This window comes from Oncorhynchus mykiss, chromosome 16 (genome assembly GCF_013265735.2).
Source record: "Oncorhynchus mykiss isolate Arlee chromosome 16, USDA_OmykA_1.1, whole genome shotgun sequence".
Lineage (NCBI taxonomy): Eukaryota > Metazoa > Chordata > Actinopteri > Salmoniformes > Salmonidae > Oncorhynchus > Oncorhynchus mykiss.
In genome coordinates, this window is record NC_048580.1 from 51669724 (window position 1) to 51687853 (window position 18130).

An 18130-nucleotide genomic window follows, 5' to 3' on the forward strand; every position below is an offset into this window, starting at 1 on the left:
GAAAAGGGTACCTTATTTGAGCTTTTGACACATGTGGAGGTAATGTGTTTTAAGAAGTACACAAAGCCAGTCGTCAGCTGAGTTAATTGTATAAATTACTGTCAAGACTTTCTGATATTCAAGTTGTATTTTTATTTATTTCATGTATTCAAATATTAGATCCCTCTGCTAATGTGCAATTCCATGGTAACGGAATTACACTGAATATCAGATTTTTCACTTAAAATGTATACCAAAACAAAAAAACAAGACTAATAAAAAAAACTAAAATATTTTTTACAGGAAGAGCTGTGCAGTTACAATGTTTGGTACCAAACTGAATCTGCACGGTTTCCCAGTACATTATTATAGTTGTTTTACTATGTAAATCATTCAAAGTAGTCATTGTGCATAGAGTTGTATGGTTTGATAAAGTTAGAATGCAATGTTTTTTGTTTGGCATCTCAGTGTAATTCCATCACCGTGGAATTGCCCACAAATACAGCAAACTTTTGATGCAGAAAAGGAAATAAATGATTTAACACTCAGAAATATTTCAAACAATCCACCAAGCAGTAATACAAATATATGAGGTCTATGTAACAGCAGTTTCGATGGGGCTGTATATAAATGTTTTATTGCAATGGGCTGAAATCACTTAGGAAAATGACATCAATGTTGTAAAAATTCATGACGGCCTGAAAACCCAAGAGGAGAGAATATTTTTATAAAGTGTAGTTCTCTGAAAAACCAAAATGGCATGTTCAACTCAATACACCACACTAAATGTGTCCCGTGTGAATTTAGTCATAATATATTTAAAGCACACCATGGTCCTCCTGGACTACTGAGGATTTCTACAGTTAGAAGCATTTCTCCCTCATCCTGTAGACTACATCCATGTTTCTTCTTGTCTACGAATAAGGCTACAAGAGCACTAAAAGTGCTGGCCAGCGATAGTTTGATTTCCTTATTCCGGTATTCCTTATTCAGCATGAGAATGGAAATGTAGGATTTGTTTCAGCCAGCGAAACCATAGCCACTCAACCTATTGGTAAAGCAACATCCTATAATTTGAATTTCAGGCCAAAATAAAAAATATTTCCACAAAAACAATGATTTCCAGACAAAAATGGTTCTTCCACATTTTGGGTAAACTCGGAGGATTGATGTTCAGATTGAAAATATGACTATTCTTTACATTGGGTTTTTAATGCCTTGCTACAGAAGCGTCAATTAAGACTGCGCATGAGCGCTTCCCCATAATTGCGGGAAAATGTTTTGTCTGACGGCAATATTCTAAACACCAGGAAATCTAAACTGTGTTCAGATGACTAATTAGGTTAAAAAAAAGGAAGCCTCTCACTCATACCAGCATGTTGACAAAACAAACTTAATGAGGTTTGACTCTAGACAACCTCTAGAAAGGTTTTTCTCAAAAGCGCTTTTTAACGCTCAAATAGCTTCGATATCAATCAACAGCACAGAAAGATTACTCAATAAACACATGCCAATCCTGTTAGAAATGGACACCATTTACGCGTAACCAACCAGATAAAAAAAACACAGCTTCATTAGATGCTATGGCTTTGTTTTCAACTGTCTGAAACGAAGCAGATTGATTAATGGCATTTTATTTCTCACAGCACTGTGGTAAATGCTGGAGTCTTCAAATATACTGTATGCCCTATAATTAGACAGAGTCGTCTAATGAGGCTCATTTGGGCTTGGAAAACTACTAAAGTGCATCTAACGGAAAGGTGAGGTCATGTGGGAAATATATAATTTACCAGACAAGCTGTATTTTCTTGTCATTATGCTTCATTCTTTAGCTTGAGGACTCTTGATATCTCTAGGAGTGATAAGTATAATTTTTGTATTTTTCTGTTGTTGTCTAGTACTGTCTTTTTGCTAGCAAGGGCCTTCTACTTTAAGTGCTGCCTGTTTTCCCAGGAGCCTACTTGGTATGTGAACTGCTGACTGCTCATAACTTGCAGATGATTGTTGACACAACCAGGATTAAGGGGCAGGGTAATTTGTGACTGTTGTTGTTTTAGTAATCAGTGGCTGTATTGAAGGGGGAGTGGTTTCTGCTCTCCTAGGCAATCAGCAATTAGTACCGTGAGGTGTGCTGTTCAGCTCTGCAAACAATTAATATTAGTATATGTATTTGTATTTTTTAAGGATCCCCAATATCTTGCTGGGGTTCAGCAACATTAAGGCAGTTATATATGCAATGAAACATATTACATGACATTACATTTCATAACACTTTACCCAATACATTTAGTGTGTTACAACATCCATGTGTACTTGTGTATAGAGTGTGTGTCTTATCATGTGTATGTGTGTCTGTGCCTGTGTGTGTGTCTCTTCACAGACCCCGCTGTTCCATAAAGGTGTCTTTTTTATCTTTTTGAATCTGATTCTACTGCTTGCATCATTTACCTGATGTGGAATAGAGTTCGATGTAGCCATGGCTCTATGTAGTACTGTGCGCCTCCCATAGTCTGTTCTTGACTTGGGGATTGTGAAGAGCCCTTTGGTGACATGTCTTGTGGGGTATGCGTGGGTGTCCGAGCTGTGTGCCAGTACAGTAGTTTAAACAGACACCTCGGTGCATTCAGCATGTCAACACTTCGTACAAAAACAAGTAGTGATGAAGTCAATCTCTCCTCCACTTTGAGCCATGAGAGATTTACATGCATATTATTCATGTTAACTCTCGGGGTACATTTAAGGGACAGTCATGCTGCCCTGTTCTGAGCCAATTGTAATTTTGTACCTGACGTGTATAGTGTTGAGTCATCCGCATACATAGACACATTGGCTTTGCTCAAGGGCAGTGGCATGTCATTAGTAAAGATTGAAAAAAGTAAGGGGCCTAGACAGCTGCCCTGGGGAATTCCTGATTTTACCTGGATTATGTTGGAGATGCTTCCATTAAAAGCACCCTATGTGTTCTGTTTGACAGGTAACTCTTTATCCTCAATATAGCAGGGGGTGTAAAGCCATTACACATATGTTTTTCCATCAGCAGACTATGATCAATAATGTCAAAAGTGCACTGAAGTCTAACAAAACAGCTCCCACAATCTTTTTATCATCAATTTCTCTCAGCCATTCATCGTTTTTTTTGTAAGTGCTGTGCTTGTTGAATGTCCTTCGCTATACGCGTGCTGAAAGTCTGTTGTCAATTTGTTTACTGTAACATAGCATTGTATCTAAGGGTTGGTAGCATGCTGATTGGTCAGCTATTTGAGCCAGTAAAGGGAGCTTTACTATTCTTCGGTAGCGGAATTAGGGCACACACTTTCTGCTTGGCTTAGATTGAAGATATGACAAATAGGAGTGGCGATACCGTCCATTATTATCCTCAGCAAATTTCCATCCAAGTTGTCAGACCCTGGTGGCTTGTCATTGTTGATAGACAACAAGAATTTGTTTATTTCTTACAAACTCACTTGACGGAATTCAAAATGATAATGCTTGTCTTTCATAATTTGATCAGTTATACTTGGATGTGTAGTGTCAGCATGTGTGACTGGCATGTCATGCCTAAATTTGCTAATCTTGCCAATGAAAAAATAATTAAAGTAATTGGCAATATCAATGGTTTTTGTGATGAATGATCAATCTGATTCAATGAATGAGGAAGCTGAGTTAGCCTTTTTGCCCGAAATTTCATTTAAGGTGCTCCAAAGCTTTTACTATCATTCTTTATGTCATTTATCTTTGTTTCATAGCATTGTTTCTTCTTCTTTTTATTCAGTTTAGCACATAATTTCTCAATTTGCAGTGTGTTTGCCAATCCGTTGTGCAGCAAGACTTACTTGCCATGCCGTTTGCCTCATCCCTCTCAACCATACAATTGTTAAATTCCTCATCAATCCACGAGGATTTAACAGTTTTTACAGTAATTTTCTTAATGGGTGTATGCTTTTTAGAAACTGGAATAATCAATTTCATAAATGTGTGAAGTGCAGCGTCTGGTGGCTCCTCAATTCACAACACAGACCAACAAATATTCTTTACATCAACAACATATGAATCACTACAAAACTTATACATTATATTAAGCTCAGCCTTTGGAACTTTGGTTTTCCTAGATATGGCTAATGTATTGTTATCACTACATCTGATGGATTTGGATACTGCTTTAAAGCAAATTTCTGCAGCATTAGTAAAGATGTGATCAATCGATGTTGATGATTTCATTCCTATGCTCTTTGTAACTCCCCTGATAGGTTGACTGATAACCTGAACCAGGTTGCAGGCACTAGTTACAGCTTTGAAGCTTTTTGTTGAGTGGGCAGCTTGATGAAAGCCAGTCAATATTTAAATCACCCAGAAAATATACCTCTCTGTTGATATCACATACATTATCAATCATTTCACACATGTTATCTAGATACTGACTGTTAGAACTTGGTGGTCTATAGCTTCCCACCAGAATAGGCTTTACGTGAGGTAGATGAACCTGTAGCCATACTACTTCAACAGTATTCTCTCTAAGCTTTACATGAATGTGGTTCTAAATATAAATTGCATCAACTGCACCTTTGGCATGTACAGTGCCTTGCGAAAGTATTCGGCCCCCTTGAACTTTGCGACCTTTTGCCACATTTCAGGCTTCAAACATATAGATATAAAACTGTCTTTTTTGTGAAGAATCAACAAGTGGGACACAATCATGAAGTGGAACGACATTTATTGGATATTTCAAACTTTTTTAACAAATCAAAAACTGAAAAATTGGGCGTGCAAAATTATTCAGCCCCCTTGAGTTAATACTTTGTAGCGCCACCTTTTGCTGCGATTACAGCTGTAAGTCGCTTGGGGTATGTCTCTATCAGTTTTGCACATCGAGAGACTGACATTTTTTCCCATTCCTCCTTGCAAAACAGCTCGAGCTCAGTGAGGTTGGATGGAGAGCATTTGTGAACAGCAGTTTTCAGTTCTTTCCACAGATTCTCGATTGGATTCAGGTCTGGACTTTGACTTGGCCATTCTAACACCTGGATATGTTTATTTTTGAACCATTCCATTGTAGATTTTGCTTTATGTTTTGGATCATTGTCTTGTTGGAAGACAAATCTCCATCCCAGTCCCAGGTCTTTTGCAGACTCCATCAGGTTTTCTTCCAGAATGGTCCTGTATTTGGCTCCATCCATCTTCCCATCAATTTTAACCATCTTCCCTGTCCCTGCTGAAGAAAAGCAGGCCCAAACCATGATGCTGCCACCACCATGTTTGACAGTGGGGATGGTGTGTTCAGCTGTGTTGCTTTTACGCCAAACATAACGTTTTGCATTGTTGCCAAAAAGTTCAATTTTGGTTTCATCTGACCAGAGCACCTTCTTCCACATGTTTGGTGTGTCTCCCAGGTGGCTTGTGGTAAACTTTAAACAACACTTTTTATGGATATCTTTAAGAAATGGCTTTCTTCTTGCCACTCTTCCATAAAGGCCATATTTGTGCAATATACGACTGATTGTTGTCCTATGGACAGAGTCTCCCACCTCAGCTGTAGATCTCTGCAGTTCATCCAGTGATCATGGGCCTCTTGGCTGCATCTCTGATCAGTCTTCTCCTTGTATGAGTTGAAAGTTTAGAGGGACGGCCAGGTCTTGGTAGATTTGCAGTGGTCTGATACTCCTTCCATTTCAATATTATCGTTTGCACAGTGCTCCTTGGGATGTTTAAAGCTTGGGAAATCTTTTTGTATCCAAATCCGGCTTTAAACTTCTTCACAACAGTATCTCGGACCTGCCTGGTGTGTTCCTTGTTCTTCATGATGCTCTCTGCGCTTTTAACGGACCTCTGAGACTATCACAGTGCAGGTGCATTTATACGGAGACTTGATTACACACAGGTGGATTGTATTTATCATCATTAGTCATTTAGGTCAACATTGGATCATTCAGAGATCCTCACTGAACTTCTGGAGAGAGTTTGCTCCACTGAAAGTAAAGGGGCTGAATAATTTTGCACGCCCAATTTTTCAGTTTTTGATTTGAGTTCGAAACATCCAATAAATGTCGTTCCACTTCATGATTGTGTCCCACTTGTTCTTCACAAAAAAATACAGTTTTATATCTTTATGTTTGAAGCCTGAAATGTGGCAAAAGGTCGCAAAGTTCAAGGGGGCCGAATACTTTCGCAAGGCACTGTATGTATATTCTGTAGATGTTATAACCATGTATTGCTACCACTGTATCATTAAAGGTATTATCTAAGTGAGTTTCAGAGATTGTCAGAATATTTATGTCATCTGTTACTAGCAAATGATTGATTTCATGAACCTTGTTTCTTCAGCTACATATGTTAACGTGGGCTATTATTCTGGAATGCTTGATTGTTTTCATTGTTTTACTGGGAAGCCTAGCAGAAGTAGACATGCTCATGTTATTTAGGCTAGTGCAGGGTGAGCTGCACATAGTGGACTTCCTACTAGGGCACACCGCCTTAGTGCTAACAGTATAACTCTGGTTCATTGGTACATGATTACTGCACACAATAGCTGTAGGATCAGCAGAGGCATTCAGGGAATTTAGAGGGACATAAATTAGGCTATTTACATTGTGTATTCCAATGCCCCTGGGATAATGTACATTTGCTGAAGCATAATGACAATTTAGCGACACAATGGTAGGGATTAACTGAGCTAGGCTTGGGTCATTGATAAATCATTGTCTCAACGCAGCATTATAATGCTTTTTAAAGGATCCGGGAACCCAAATGATTTTGGTGGATCCCATCCTCCTTATAAAACAAGCTTTGTTTCCAGAAGGTATCAAAATTGTCAATAAATGTTACATCCACAGAGCTGTAATAGTCTCGTAGCCAGTTATGTAGGGCTAAAAGTCTGCTGAAACGTTCAATGCCACGATTTAGGGAGGGCACAGGGCCAGATATTATGGGGTGTTTGTTGGTATAAAGCAGAGACCCAATCAGTTCTTTAAAATCCATCTTCAGCTGTTCCGAGCTGCCGTTCATAATGTCATTGAATTCCACAAGAACTATGATAGACTCAATTTCCTGATGCAGGTTTAAAATGTTTAGCAGCAGCTTATTGATGTCCTGTACCCGTGCTCCTGCATAGCACACCCAAAAGTACTCGTTATATTTTGAATGCTTAGCAGGTCAGGAAAATAGTCAAATTCACACACTTATATCAACCGAACATCCCTGATCATCCCTACTGCCTCTGATCTGGCAGACTCACTAAACACACATACTTCGTTTGTAAATGATGTGTGTGCCCGTGGCTTTCCATAAATAAATAAAAATGGTACCATCTGGTTTGGTTAAAAAAGGAATTTGAAATGATTCATTGTTTTACTTTTGTTACTTAAGTAGATTTTCAACCAAATACTTTTAGACTTTTACTCAAGTCGAAATTTACTGGGTGCCTTTTACTTGAGTCATTTTCTATTAATGTATCTTTAATACAACACCCCTCCGCGCAGCCCTTCCTCACCCCGACCACTCCCCCCCCCCCAAAAAATGCACCAAAAAATGTAAATCAAATTAAAATGACTATCGTAAGAACTAACATTCCCCTTTACTAACTCTGACTTTGCTGATAGCAACTTTATTGAGGAAACATGTATTTACTATGACTGTGATATGTGTTTGTCCCACCTAGCTATCTTAAGATGAATGCATTAAGTTAACTGTAAGTCGCTCTGGAAAAGAGCGTCTGCTAAATGACAACAATGTAACTGTGAAAAATGTGCGTAATTTGTCATCTGCAGCCTCAATTGTTTGAGATTGATCCGCCTGATATACTTCTGCCAGCTGATGAAATCAAATGGGTCGGACGGTAATTGGCTGTGATCAATTGTGCACACTCAATCACCATTTGGTAGGGACACACATGTTGGTGTCGAAATTATGTATATTTTCTTGCAGGATCTATTTTAAAAAAAGGATCTTATTTTGACTTGAGTGTGTAAAATGAACAAACTTAAGGTACATTTGAAAGGACAGCGAGCTACAGTATAACTGCAGGAGGACTTGTTTATATTAACTTTTCTGTGTCTATAAGTAGCCTCCAATGTTATTATGACAACACAAAAACAAAACTGTCTAGACACCTCTGACAAATGCTAGCCCAGGGATGGGCAACTTTGATAGGGTTGGGGGCCATTGGGGAGAGAAAAATGTGAAGTTGTACAGTTATTATCCTGCTATTCTACACATTATGCCGTTGGACATAGAGAAAATGTTCGAGTTTTAAAGCAAGTTTGCTGAAATTCTACACATTCTGCCATGGGGCGGAGAGAAGATTTTATAATTTTATGACCAATTTCATGCAATTCTACTCATTTTGCCATGGGGCGGAGAGAAATGTTTCCAGTTTTATATATGATATGTGAGTGAGAGTGACTAACAAAATCAGTGGGGCCCCCCGGTCAGTAATTCAACCATGATTTTTTAAAACCTTTATTTAACTAGGCAAGTCAGTTAAGAACAAATTCTTATTTACAATGACGGCCTAGGAACAGTGGCTTAACTGCCTTGTTCAGGGGCAGAACGATAGATTTTTACCTTGTCAGCTCGAGGATTCGATCTAGCAACCCTTCAGTTACTTGCCCAATGCTCTAACCACTAGGCTACCTGCCACCCCACTACAAGTTTAGATAGCTGGCCACTAGACTTTACCTATCAAAAATAAAATGACGGGCTAATTGAGTGGCTGACATATTCGAAAAACTGCTAATGCAGAACCACATTTCAAAGTTGCACCTTGTGTATTCTACTATTTTAACTCTCAACAGTAAGTTGAGACCCGGACTGAATTCCAAAACTAAAAATAATGTTGTTATTTGTTTTCTATTGATCCTTGGGCCTACAAAAGGCACGTGCTAGACCATCTAAGGAGCATGATGCAAGCGTTTGTAAACTGCATCTGTCCAGCAGTATAAAGAACAAAGTAATATAAAAGTAGCTCTAATGTACCCATATTTAATTACAGCTTTCAATTCATAGCAAATTTACTTTTTTACAGCTGAAGTTTCTGTCTGTGAATGTGATCTAAGACTGGTTCCTAACGGACCCAAGGGTAAGCTACAATGACTTGAGAAATTGGATACAATTCCCACTTTCCAATAGCTAAAGCTGCCCCTAAACCGGTGTATTCATGTGTTAAAATACTGTAATTACAAGTACTGCATAGTAACAATATACTACTAAACATGTTTGCGGTATGCACAATTTCAAGGATTTGCAAAGAAACTCACATATTAGTAAACTGATTGGTCAGAATTATAATATATGGCTGAGAGGGGATTAAGTCATAGTAAATCATAGTTAAGCCTAGTGCATATAATACCATGTCATAACTTGTTTGTGGCAAATACGCTTCTCTGATAAGCCATTTTCATACTATGAATTCCCTAGTGAAGCAGAGAGAATAGATAAGATACTGTAACAAATTACAAATGAATTTCAATAGATCAATGTCCGTACAAACAGATGATGGGAATATTGATAATCTATCATTCAAGGTCACAAAGCAGTGAAAAAAAACTAACTCAAACAAATGCAGGTGTAAAGCTGACTCAGAATTGACCCTATTTATCCTTTTCAGCTGTCTGAGACAATTGTTGTTTCTGGGCCTTTACTGAGAACAAAATGAATTTAACTTTGCTCCCCAAGTAAAACACCTCCTTGTAAAATCAGTTTATATGGTGATATAAACAGTGCACTGCAAATTTTAGCACAAATTGAACATTTGGAACTAACCACTACCACAGTTACATTTTGGTTTCCTAGAGAAGATGCATTTATCCAGCTGGGGAAAGCAGCCACACTTCCGTTACCTATTGTGAGCCTCTGGTCAGAGAGTCTATGGCCGGGTTCTAGAGCATCAATTGTGCTCACTTACTGATTGATCTACAACTAATAATGAGTAGTTATTTACGATGCACAGCAATGTACTTTGTTTGGGTTATGTATATATTGCATATACGGTAAGGCCCATAATTAGTGGCACCCTTGATAAATATGAGCAAAAAATACTGTATAAAATATATAATATAAAATACTGAGTTAAAGTGCATTTGGAAAGTATTCAGACCCCTTTACTTTTTCAAAATGTACCCACACACAATACCCCACAATGACAAAGCGAAAACCGATTATTAGAAATACCTTATTTAAATAAGTATTCAGACCCAGGATTTTTTCTTTTTATTTAATCCATTTTAGAATAAGACCGTAACGTAACAAAATGTGGAAAAGGGGAAGGGGTCTGAATGCTTTCCGAATGCACTGTATATGGCTGGTGTGTGAGAGTGAGTGGTCAATAGTGACTTAATTGAACTGACAGGCTTAGCTGAGCAAAATGCTCATCGATTTATTGACACTGGTTGTGAAGTAAAGACTGAGTAATGTATAGAGGGGTGGCGTACCTCAAGGTAAACGTGTCTGAGTATAGTATATCGGATGGGCACACTGTAATCAGTTTTGATTAACTGAGCTGGCCAGACAATGACACAAGTAGTAGAAAAGTGACCGATACAAGCATCCCAGTGGAGGAAGACATAGTCCATACTCATTATTGACGTATGCATACTACACAATGAATAGGAGGACGGGTTGTTAAACTGGGCTATTATTCTGGATTTCAGTCAGCTGACTCCAACCTAGTAATGGCACTTGATAGGAAGCGTTAAAACTAGTGAGCTGTCTGACATCTATATGAATGTGGTATAAAAGTGTTTACGAAGGAAAGAATAATTTTCAATATGCTGATGAATTAAAGTAAAATGTCAAACAAAATGTGCCAGTTTCTCTGTTTTGTCTTAAAGGAATTGTTAGAGATTTTGGCAATAAGGCCCTTTATCTACTACTCCAAAGTCAGAGGATCTTGTGGATACTATTTATATGTCTCTGTGTCTAGTTTAAAGGAAGTTAGAGGTAGTTTTGCAAGCCAATGCTAACAAGTGTTAGCACAATGACTGCTATTAGATACCCATAGTCATTGTGCTAAAAATGGTATCAAATAAGTTCATCTGACTCTGGGGAATAAGATAAAGGGCCTCATTCCCATAGTCCCGAAGTATCCCTTTAAATAAGGACAGTCCTTGCTTCATTTTACTTTCTTGGAAAAGAAAATGACTACTGAGCAACTCTGTCACGCCCTGACCTTAGATTTCTCTGTTTTTCTATATATTTTGGTTAGGTCAGGGTGTGACTAGGGTGGGTACTCTAGTTTTTGTATGTCTAGGGCTTTTGTATGTCTAGGGGTTTTTGTATGTCTATGTTGGCCTGATATTGTTCCCAATCAGAGACAGCTGTTTATCGTTCTCTCTGATTGGGGATCATATTCAGGTTGCCATTTTCCTCATTTGTGTTGTGGGATCTTGACTATGTTTAGTTGCCTGTCTGCACTAATTTGTATAGCTTCACGTTTCGTGCGTTGGTTTTGTTGTTTTGTTAAGTGTTTCATTCATTAAAAGGAGAATGTATGCATACCCCGCTGCGAATTGGTCTCACTCATACGGCGATCGTGACAAACTCATGTAATGTCACGATAGAACATTGGGCTGTTTGAGATATTATAAATATTGAGTTGTCAAATTGGTTTTGCTATCGGTGATGAAACATGTATTTTTCTGTTTTGATAAGATAAGAGAAAAACATTATGTTCAGGAAGTGAAGGAACATTATCAATTAATCAGATACAATCAAATTTCACCAAGCACATTTGCCCCTAAGAAATATTTTTGAAACAAAACTTGCATCTCCAGTCACTTTTACATCCCTACATTTCAGAAAAATTATTTCCTTTCAAGAATAAGACACAAAGTATTACCACTGAATCCTTACATTTCCACAGCAAATAACACCAACAGCATCCTCGCCATACACTTCAGCTGTTCTCAGATCTGCATTTGCAATTAGTTTCAATCTCAATTGTCAACTATCAATTGTATGTGGTGTGCAGGAATTTTTTAGCTTTTGGTTTACATAATTACATTATGTAGGACACAGGCAGCCAGAAGCAATTTTTCTCTTTGGAACACTTGAGAGAGTGAATGGAGCAGATCTATTTAAAGAAGTGGGTTAATGGTGAGGGGAAGAGGCTTGATTCAGATAATAAACACATTTTTTACACATTAGGATGTTGGTTATTTCGCCATGATGCCCCCAGAGTCTCTGTTTAGTAGATTGCTGGAGCATCCCTACTGTGAGGCATACAGTACAACAACATAAAGGGCCTTTCCACTTCACAGAAATGTCTCATTGTAATAATACGAATGCATAGTGTATGCGTATCTTTCTATATAAGGAAAGGGTGCAGGGAAACTTCTGTTGCTTGTGGCAGTTTTTTTTGCCCAAAAGGTTACAATTGTGTTTTTCCTAGGTACTCAGTCCAATTTGTAAAAAATGTCCAGTTCTGACTCTGATCTTGGGATATCAATAGCTGTTTTGCACAAAGATTCAACATCAATGAGCAATTCTAAAGTACAAAAAAAAAATTAAACTTCAAGCTAATTTGCTTAACCAAACCCAGCAACCATCAAAGCCATTAACACCAGTCTCAATAGTGCTGCAAGAAAGGTTGGAATATACTTATCAAAACAGTCTGAAACAGTCTTACAGTCTGAAACAAACTGCGCTGCATATTGATATTTAACCATGCTTTCTCGCTCTGGTGCAAGAATATTATTTTGGAATTGTCCCTGAAACCTAGATACTGCTTTGGATTGAATGCAACCTACTTCTACACACCTCTCAAAGCACTTCCATGCATGGATTTACTGTAGGAGCTGATTTCCATTTCTATTGGCAGATAAAAGAAAATCTCAAATAAACCAAAATGACACGCTAATGGTTGTGCAGACTCAAGTCCTATTTGTACCGATTTCTTAGCATGACATGAAAGTGGTTAAATACGGTTTACTTTTAACCAGTTGAGGTACTACTGTACTGCTGCACTGGTTAAGTAAAATTAGTATATGCTCCCAAATTATAATTGATAGATTCACTTTGAAGTACCTTGGCACAGGTATGTGGCAAAAAAATCCTTTGAAGGCAGATTCTCCAACATTCCTCCTGTGTGAGCTTGCCAAAAATGGAAGTCAGAAAAATGAAGGAACTGTGAGAGGTACTGATAAAGTAGTTCCAAGTTGTCCAAGACGTACAGCTAGATAGAGGATACACATGGTATGCACCTTTCAACTAAATGCTTACTTGCAGGTTCCTTCTCGACAATGCAACAACAATAAGAAATAATAAAAGATAAGAACAGGAACATAAAGTAAATGGCTCAGTAGAAAAGAATAAACATTTTAGCATACTGTAAGTATAATAGAGGAAGGCACAATTTACAGTCCAATATTTACATGTATTTTTGGGAAGGGTTTATTGGGGGGCAAGGATTTAAATTGTGCAGTATTTAAATAAAATCAAATTGTATTGTTCACATACACATAGAGTGTGGCAAAAAAGTATTTACTTATACTTATTTTCCACCATAATTTGCAAATAAATTCATAAAAAATCCTACAATGTGATTTTCTAGATTTTTTTTCTAATTTTGTCTGTAATAGTTGAAGTGTACCTATGATGAAAATTACAGGCCACTCTCATCTTTTTAAGTGGAAGAACTTGCACAATTGGTGGCTGACTAAATACTTTTTTGCCCCACTGTATCTAGCTGATGTGATTGAGGCTGTAGCGAAATGTTTGTGTTCCTAGCTCCAACAGTGCAGTAGTATCTAACAATTCACAACAATACACACAAATCTCAAAGTAAAATAATGGAATTAGGAAATATATAAATATTAGGACAAGCAATGTCGGAGTAGAATACAGTATATACAGTCCCATAGGAAAGTATTCAGACCTCTTTATCTTTTCCACATTTTTGTTAGGTTACAGCCTTATTCTAAAATTGGAAATATCACATTTACATACGTTTTCAGACCCTTTACTCAGTACTTTGCTGAAGCACCTTTGGAAGTGATTACAGCCTCGAGTATTCTTGGGTATGACGCTACAAGCTTGGCACACCTGTATTTGGGGAGTTTCTCCCATTCTTCTCTGCAAATCCTCTCAAGTTCTGTCAGGTTGGATGCAGAGCGTTGCTGGACAGCTTTTTTCAGGTCTCTCCAGAGATGTTCCATCGGGTTCAAGTCCGGGCTCTAGCTGGGCCACTCAAGGACATTCAGAGACATGTCCCAAAGCCACTCCTGCATTGTCTTGGCTGTGTGCTTAGGGTCGCTGTCCTGTTGGAAGGTCACCCCAGTCTGATGTCCTGAGCGCTCTGGAGCAGGTTTTCATCAAGTGTCTGGTGTCTGGTTAGACTGTAAACTCTCCTTCCAGACTCACATTAAACATCTCCAATACAAAATTAAATCTAGAATTGGCTTCCTATTTCGCAACAAAGCATCCTTCACTCATGCTGCCAAACATACCCTCGTAAAACGGACCATCCTACCGATCCTCGACTTCGACAATGTCATTTACAAAATAACCTCCAATACCCTACTCAATAAATTGGATGCAGTCTATCACTGTGCCGTCAGTTTTGTCACCAAAGCCCCATATACTACCCACCACTCCGACCTGTACACTCTCGTTGGCTGGCCCTCGCTTCATACTCGTCGCCAAACCCACTGGCTCCAGGTCATCTACAAGACTCTGCTAGGTAAAGTCCCCCCTTATCTCAGCTCACTGGTCACCATAGCAACACCCACCTGTAGCATGAGCTCCAGCAGGTATACAGTGCCTTGCGAAAGTATTCGTCCCCCTTGAACTTTGCGACCTTTTGCCACATTTCAGGCTTCAAACATAAAGATATAAAACTGTATTTTTTTGTGAAGAATCAACAACAAGTGGGACATAATCATGAAGTGGAACGACATTTATTGGATATTTCAAACTTTTTTAACAAATCAAAAACTGAAAAATTGGGCGTGCAAAAATATAATAAGGCTGTAACCTAATAAAACGTGGAAAACTCAAGGGGTCTGAATACTTTTCGACGGCACTGTACATAGGAAATTAATAAAACAGTATGTAAACATTATTAAAGTGACAAGTGATTCCCATGTCTATGTACACAGGGCAGCAGCCTCTAAGGTACAGGGTTGAGAAACCGGATGGTAGCTGTCTAGTGACAATGACTAAGTTCAGGGCAGGGTACTGGGTGGAGGCCATCTAATGATGGTTATTTAACAGTCTGATGGCCTTGAGATAGAAGCTGTTTATCAGTCTCTCGGTCCTAGCTTTGATGCACCTGTACTGACCTCGCCTTCACCGGGGTGAACAGGCTGTGGCTCGAGTGGTTGATGTCCTTGATGATATTTTTGGCCTTCCTGTGACATCGGGTGCTGTTGGTGTTCTGAAGAGCAGGCAGTGTGCCCCCAGTGATGCGTTGGGCACATTCCAGGGGGCCCTGCGGTTGTGAGCAGTGCAGTTGCCATACCAGGCGGTGATACAGCCCGATAGGATGCTCTCAATGGTGCATCTGTAAAAGTTTGTTAAGGTCTTATGGGGCAAGCCAAATTTCTTCAGCCTCCTGAGGTTGAAGAGGCGCTGATGCGCCTTCTTCAGCACACTGTCTGTGTGGGTGGACCATTTCAGATCGTCAGTGATATGTACGCAGAGGAACTTGAAGCTTTTCATCTTCTCCACTGCAGTCTCATCTATGTGGATGGGGGCGTGCTCCCTCTGCACCCTCCTGAAGTCCACGATCAGCTCCTTCGTTTTGTTGACGTTGAGCAATATGTATGCAGTATGCCATGCAGAAGGGTCCATCCCCTCTTCAGCCCTCAGCTGATCCTGGTTCAGCTTCCATCTGTCACTGTCAGCACTGGCCCAGGGGAATCCAATATGGACACTAACCCCAGGGACAGTCAATGCACTTTGTTCAAGCACTTTGAGTTGCATCATGGCCCCGTTTGTTGTACATTTCTGTCCACACATTTTAGTACAGTTTATAAGTGTACATGCACATATTCATAGGGATATTTAGATTAGAATATAGTTGTATAGCAGGGCTATGATCTAATGGAATACTTGTGTTTGACTACACATGCACATATTTCCTTGTAGGAGGTGGTAACATATTTGTCCATGAGCATAACTGACATATTGCTTGATCAATAACAGGATCATTTTTGCTGAGCTTTTGTTTTGAACAAATCATGTTTTTTTTCCGCTCACGCCTTAGGGATAGAGGGAGAAGAGAAGATGGAAAAGGAGGGAAACATTAATACAAATGCAGAACAAACAGATAAATCAATATCATTGGTGGTGTTTGTTTTGGCTCACTCAGATGTTCAATCAATAGTCACCATGGAAGGAAAGGAAAAAGGAGTTCATCAAGATTAACAGTAGCAGTCCAGTTAATTGAATCTGTTTTTAACAGAAGAGAATAGTAAAACCCACCGCTGAACTATCAGTAACAAGCAGCTATAGAATTTAATGTATAGAGTATTTTGCAGTGTGTACACAGTGCATAAGTCTGCACACAGGGAGTTTTGTCATTCATTTGATGTAAAGGCATCAGACTTCAGACACGAACATGATGTTACAGGTAAATTCCATGACAAAGTGAGTGATTGGACCAAGAGTTTTGGTGGGTTTCAAGACAGCATTATGGTGCCATACAGATACACCGTAAGATGTAGCGACATAAAAAAAATAAGAGCCACACAAGGTGCCGTGCAGGAAACTGGGTTAGTTACGGTTGATTATACAATGTATTATTATCCCACTGGGCACAGACGTCATTTCAAAGTCTAGTTTTGATTTACATTTGATTGAGTTGTCAAATAACTTTAATTCAATGTGAAATCAACAACGAAAAATTCACCATGTCATTGGATTTAGGTTAAACATTGGATGAAAAGAATACAAAATTCCCTTACATTGATGACTTTTTGCAAATCCAATCTGTTTTCCACGTTGATTCAACGCCATCACATGAATTGTTATTGTGGAAATGACATGGTAACAATGTTGATTCAGCCAGATTTTCCCAGTGGGATGTAATGCTGTGCATTATTCATGTTACACCTTTAAAATTAAAAGGCATCCTAGACCTCTACTGTCACTGAGGAAATGTCATATAATGAAGCGATGAACACCACTTCAGAAACATCATACATTTAGAGGTGATTGCCACGTGTAGGCCAGCTTTTGAGGCCTGATTTGGAGAGGCAGGATTTGTTGAGCGAGGAGAGACATCAATGTTTGATGAGAGATTTGTTTCCAACATGCTTTTCACATCACCTAGTTTCTCGTCGCTCCAGTGAGCTCGTCTGCTCCCTTGGTATCCGATCCACTGAAAGTGTGGAAGTCGGCCACTGGTTTTATAACCACATTCATCATTGTCCTTTCCTCCTGTCGAAGTATACTCTTCTCTGCCCACTTTTAGGAGGAGCTGGTGGTTCCTCTTGTCAATGCGTTCATTTGAGACGAGGCCACGGGCATGTCCCCATTCTATTGAATGACTTCCTTTCCTCGTCTATTTTCCTTCATCTCCACTGATGTGAATGGAAGTGATTTGTTGTCACAATATTGTATATCATCCTTTCCTCGATTTAAAATCCTCAAAAGATCAGTGCTAATGAAGGAAAGGGAAGTTAAGGAAGTAATCTTACATGCTGTCGCGTGTGCGTCGTGTTGCAAAATAAATGTACACATACATGTTATTCAATCATTGGACCCACACTGCTCGCGCGTGTCAGCTAGCGTCTGCTTAGCCAGGCGCTAAAATAGAACTTGTGGACTTGTGACACACGACGCCTGCAAGTCCTTCCTCTTCCATCTCCTCATAGGTTTTAGGAGCATATACCCACGTGGGTGATTGAAAGATGAACTGAGGTCCACACTGTGGTTATATACCTAAAAGTATATTAAAGTCATATACAGTCCAAAGAAGAAGAAGAAGCCTGATGGAAGGAGGAGGGATGACTAGAAACAAATTCGGTTTAACGTTTTATCTGTGGATTAATTGTAGGAGTAGAGGACCTTTCAGGTAAAATAACAACCCAATGTTAAGATCCCAGGATAAATTAGCTAGCAACAGCAAGCTATCTAGCTAATTGCCATAAATGCTTAATGCTTTTCGACCTGCGTGTCCTGATCATGTCTGGTGTGGGGGGTGATAGTGCACGCAGAC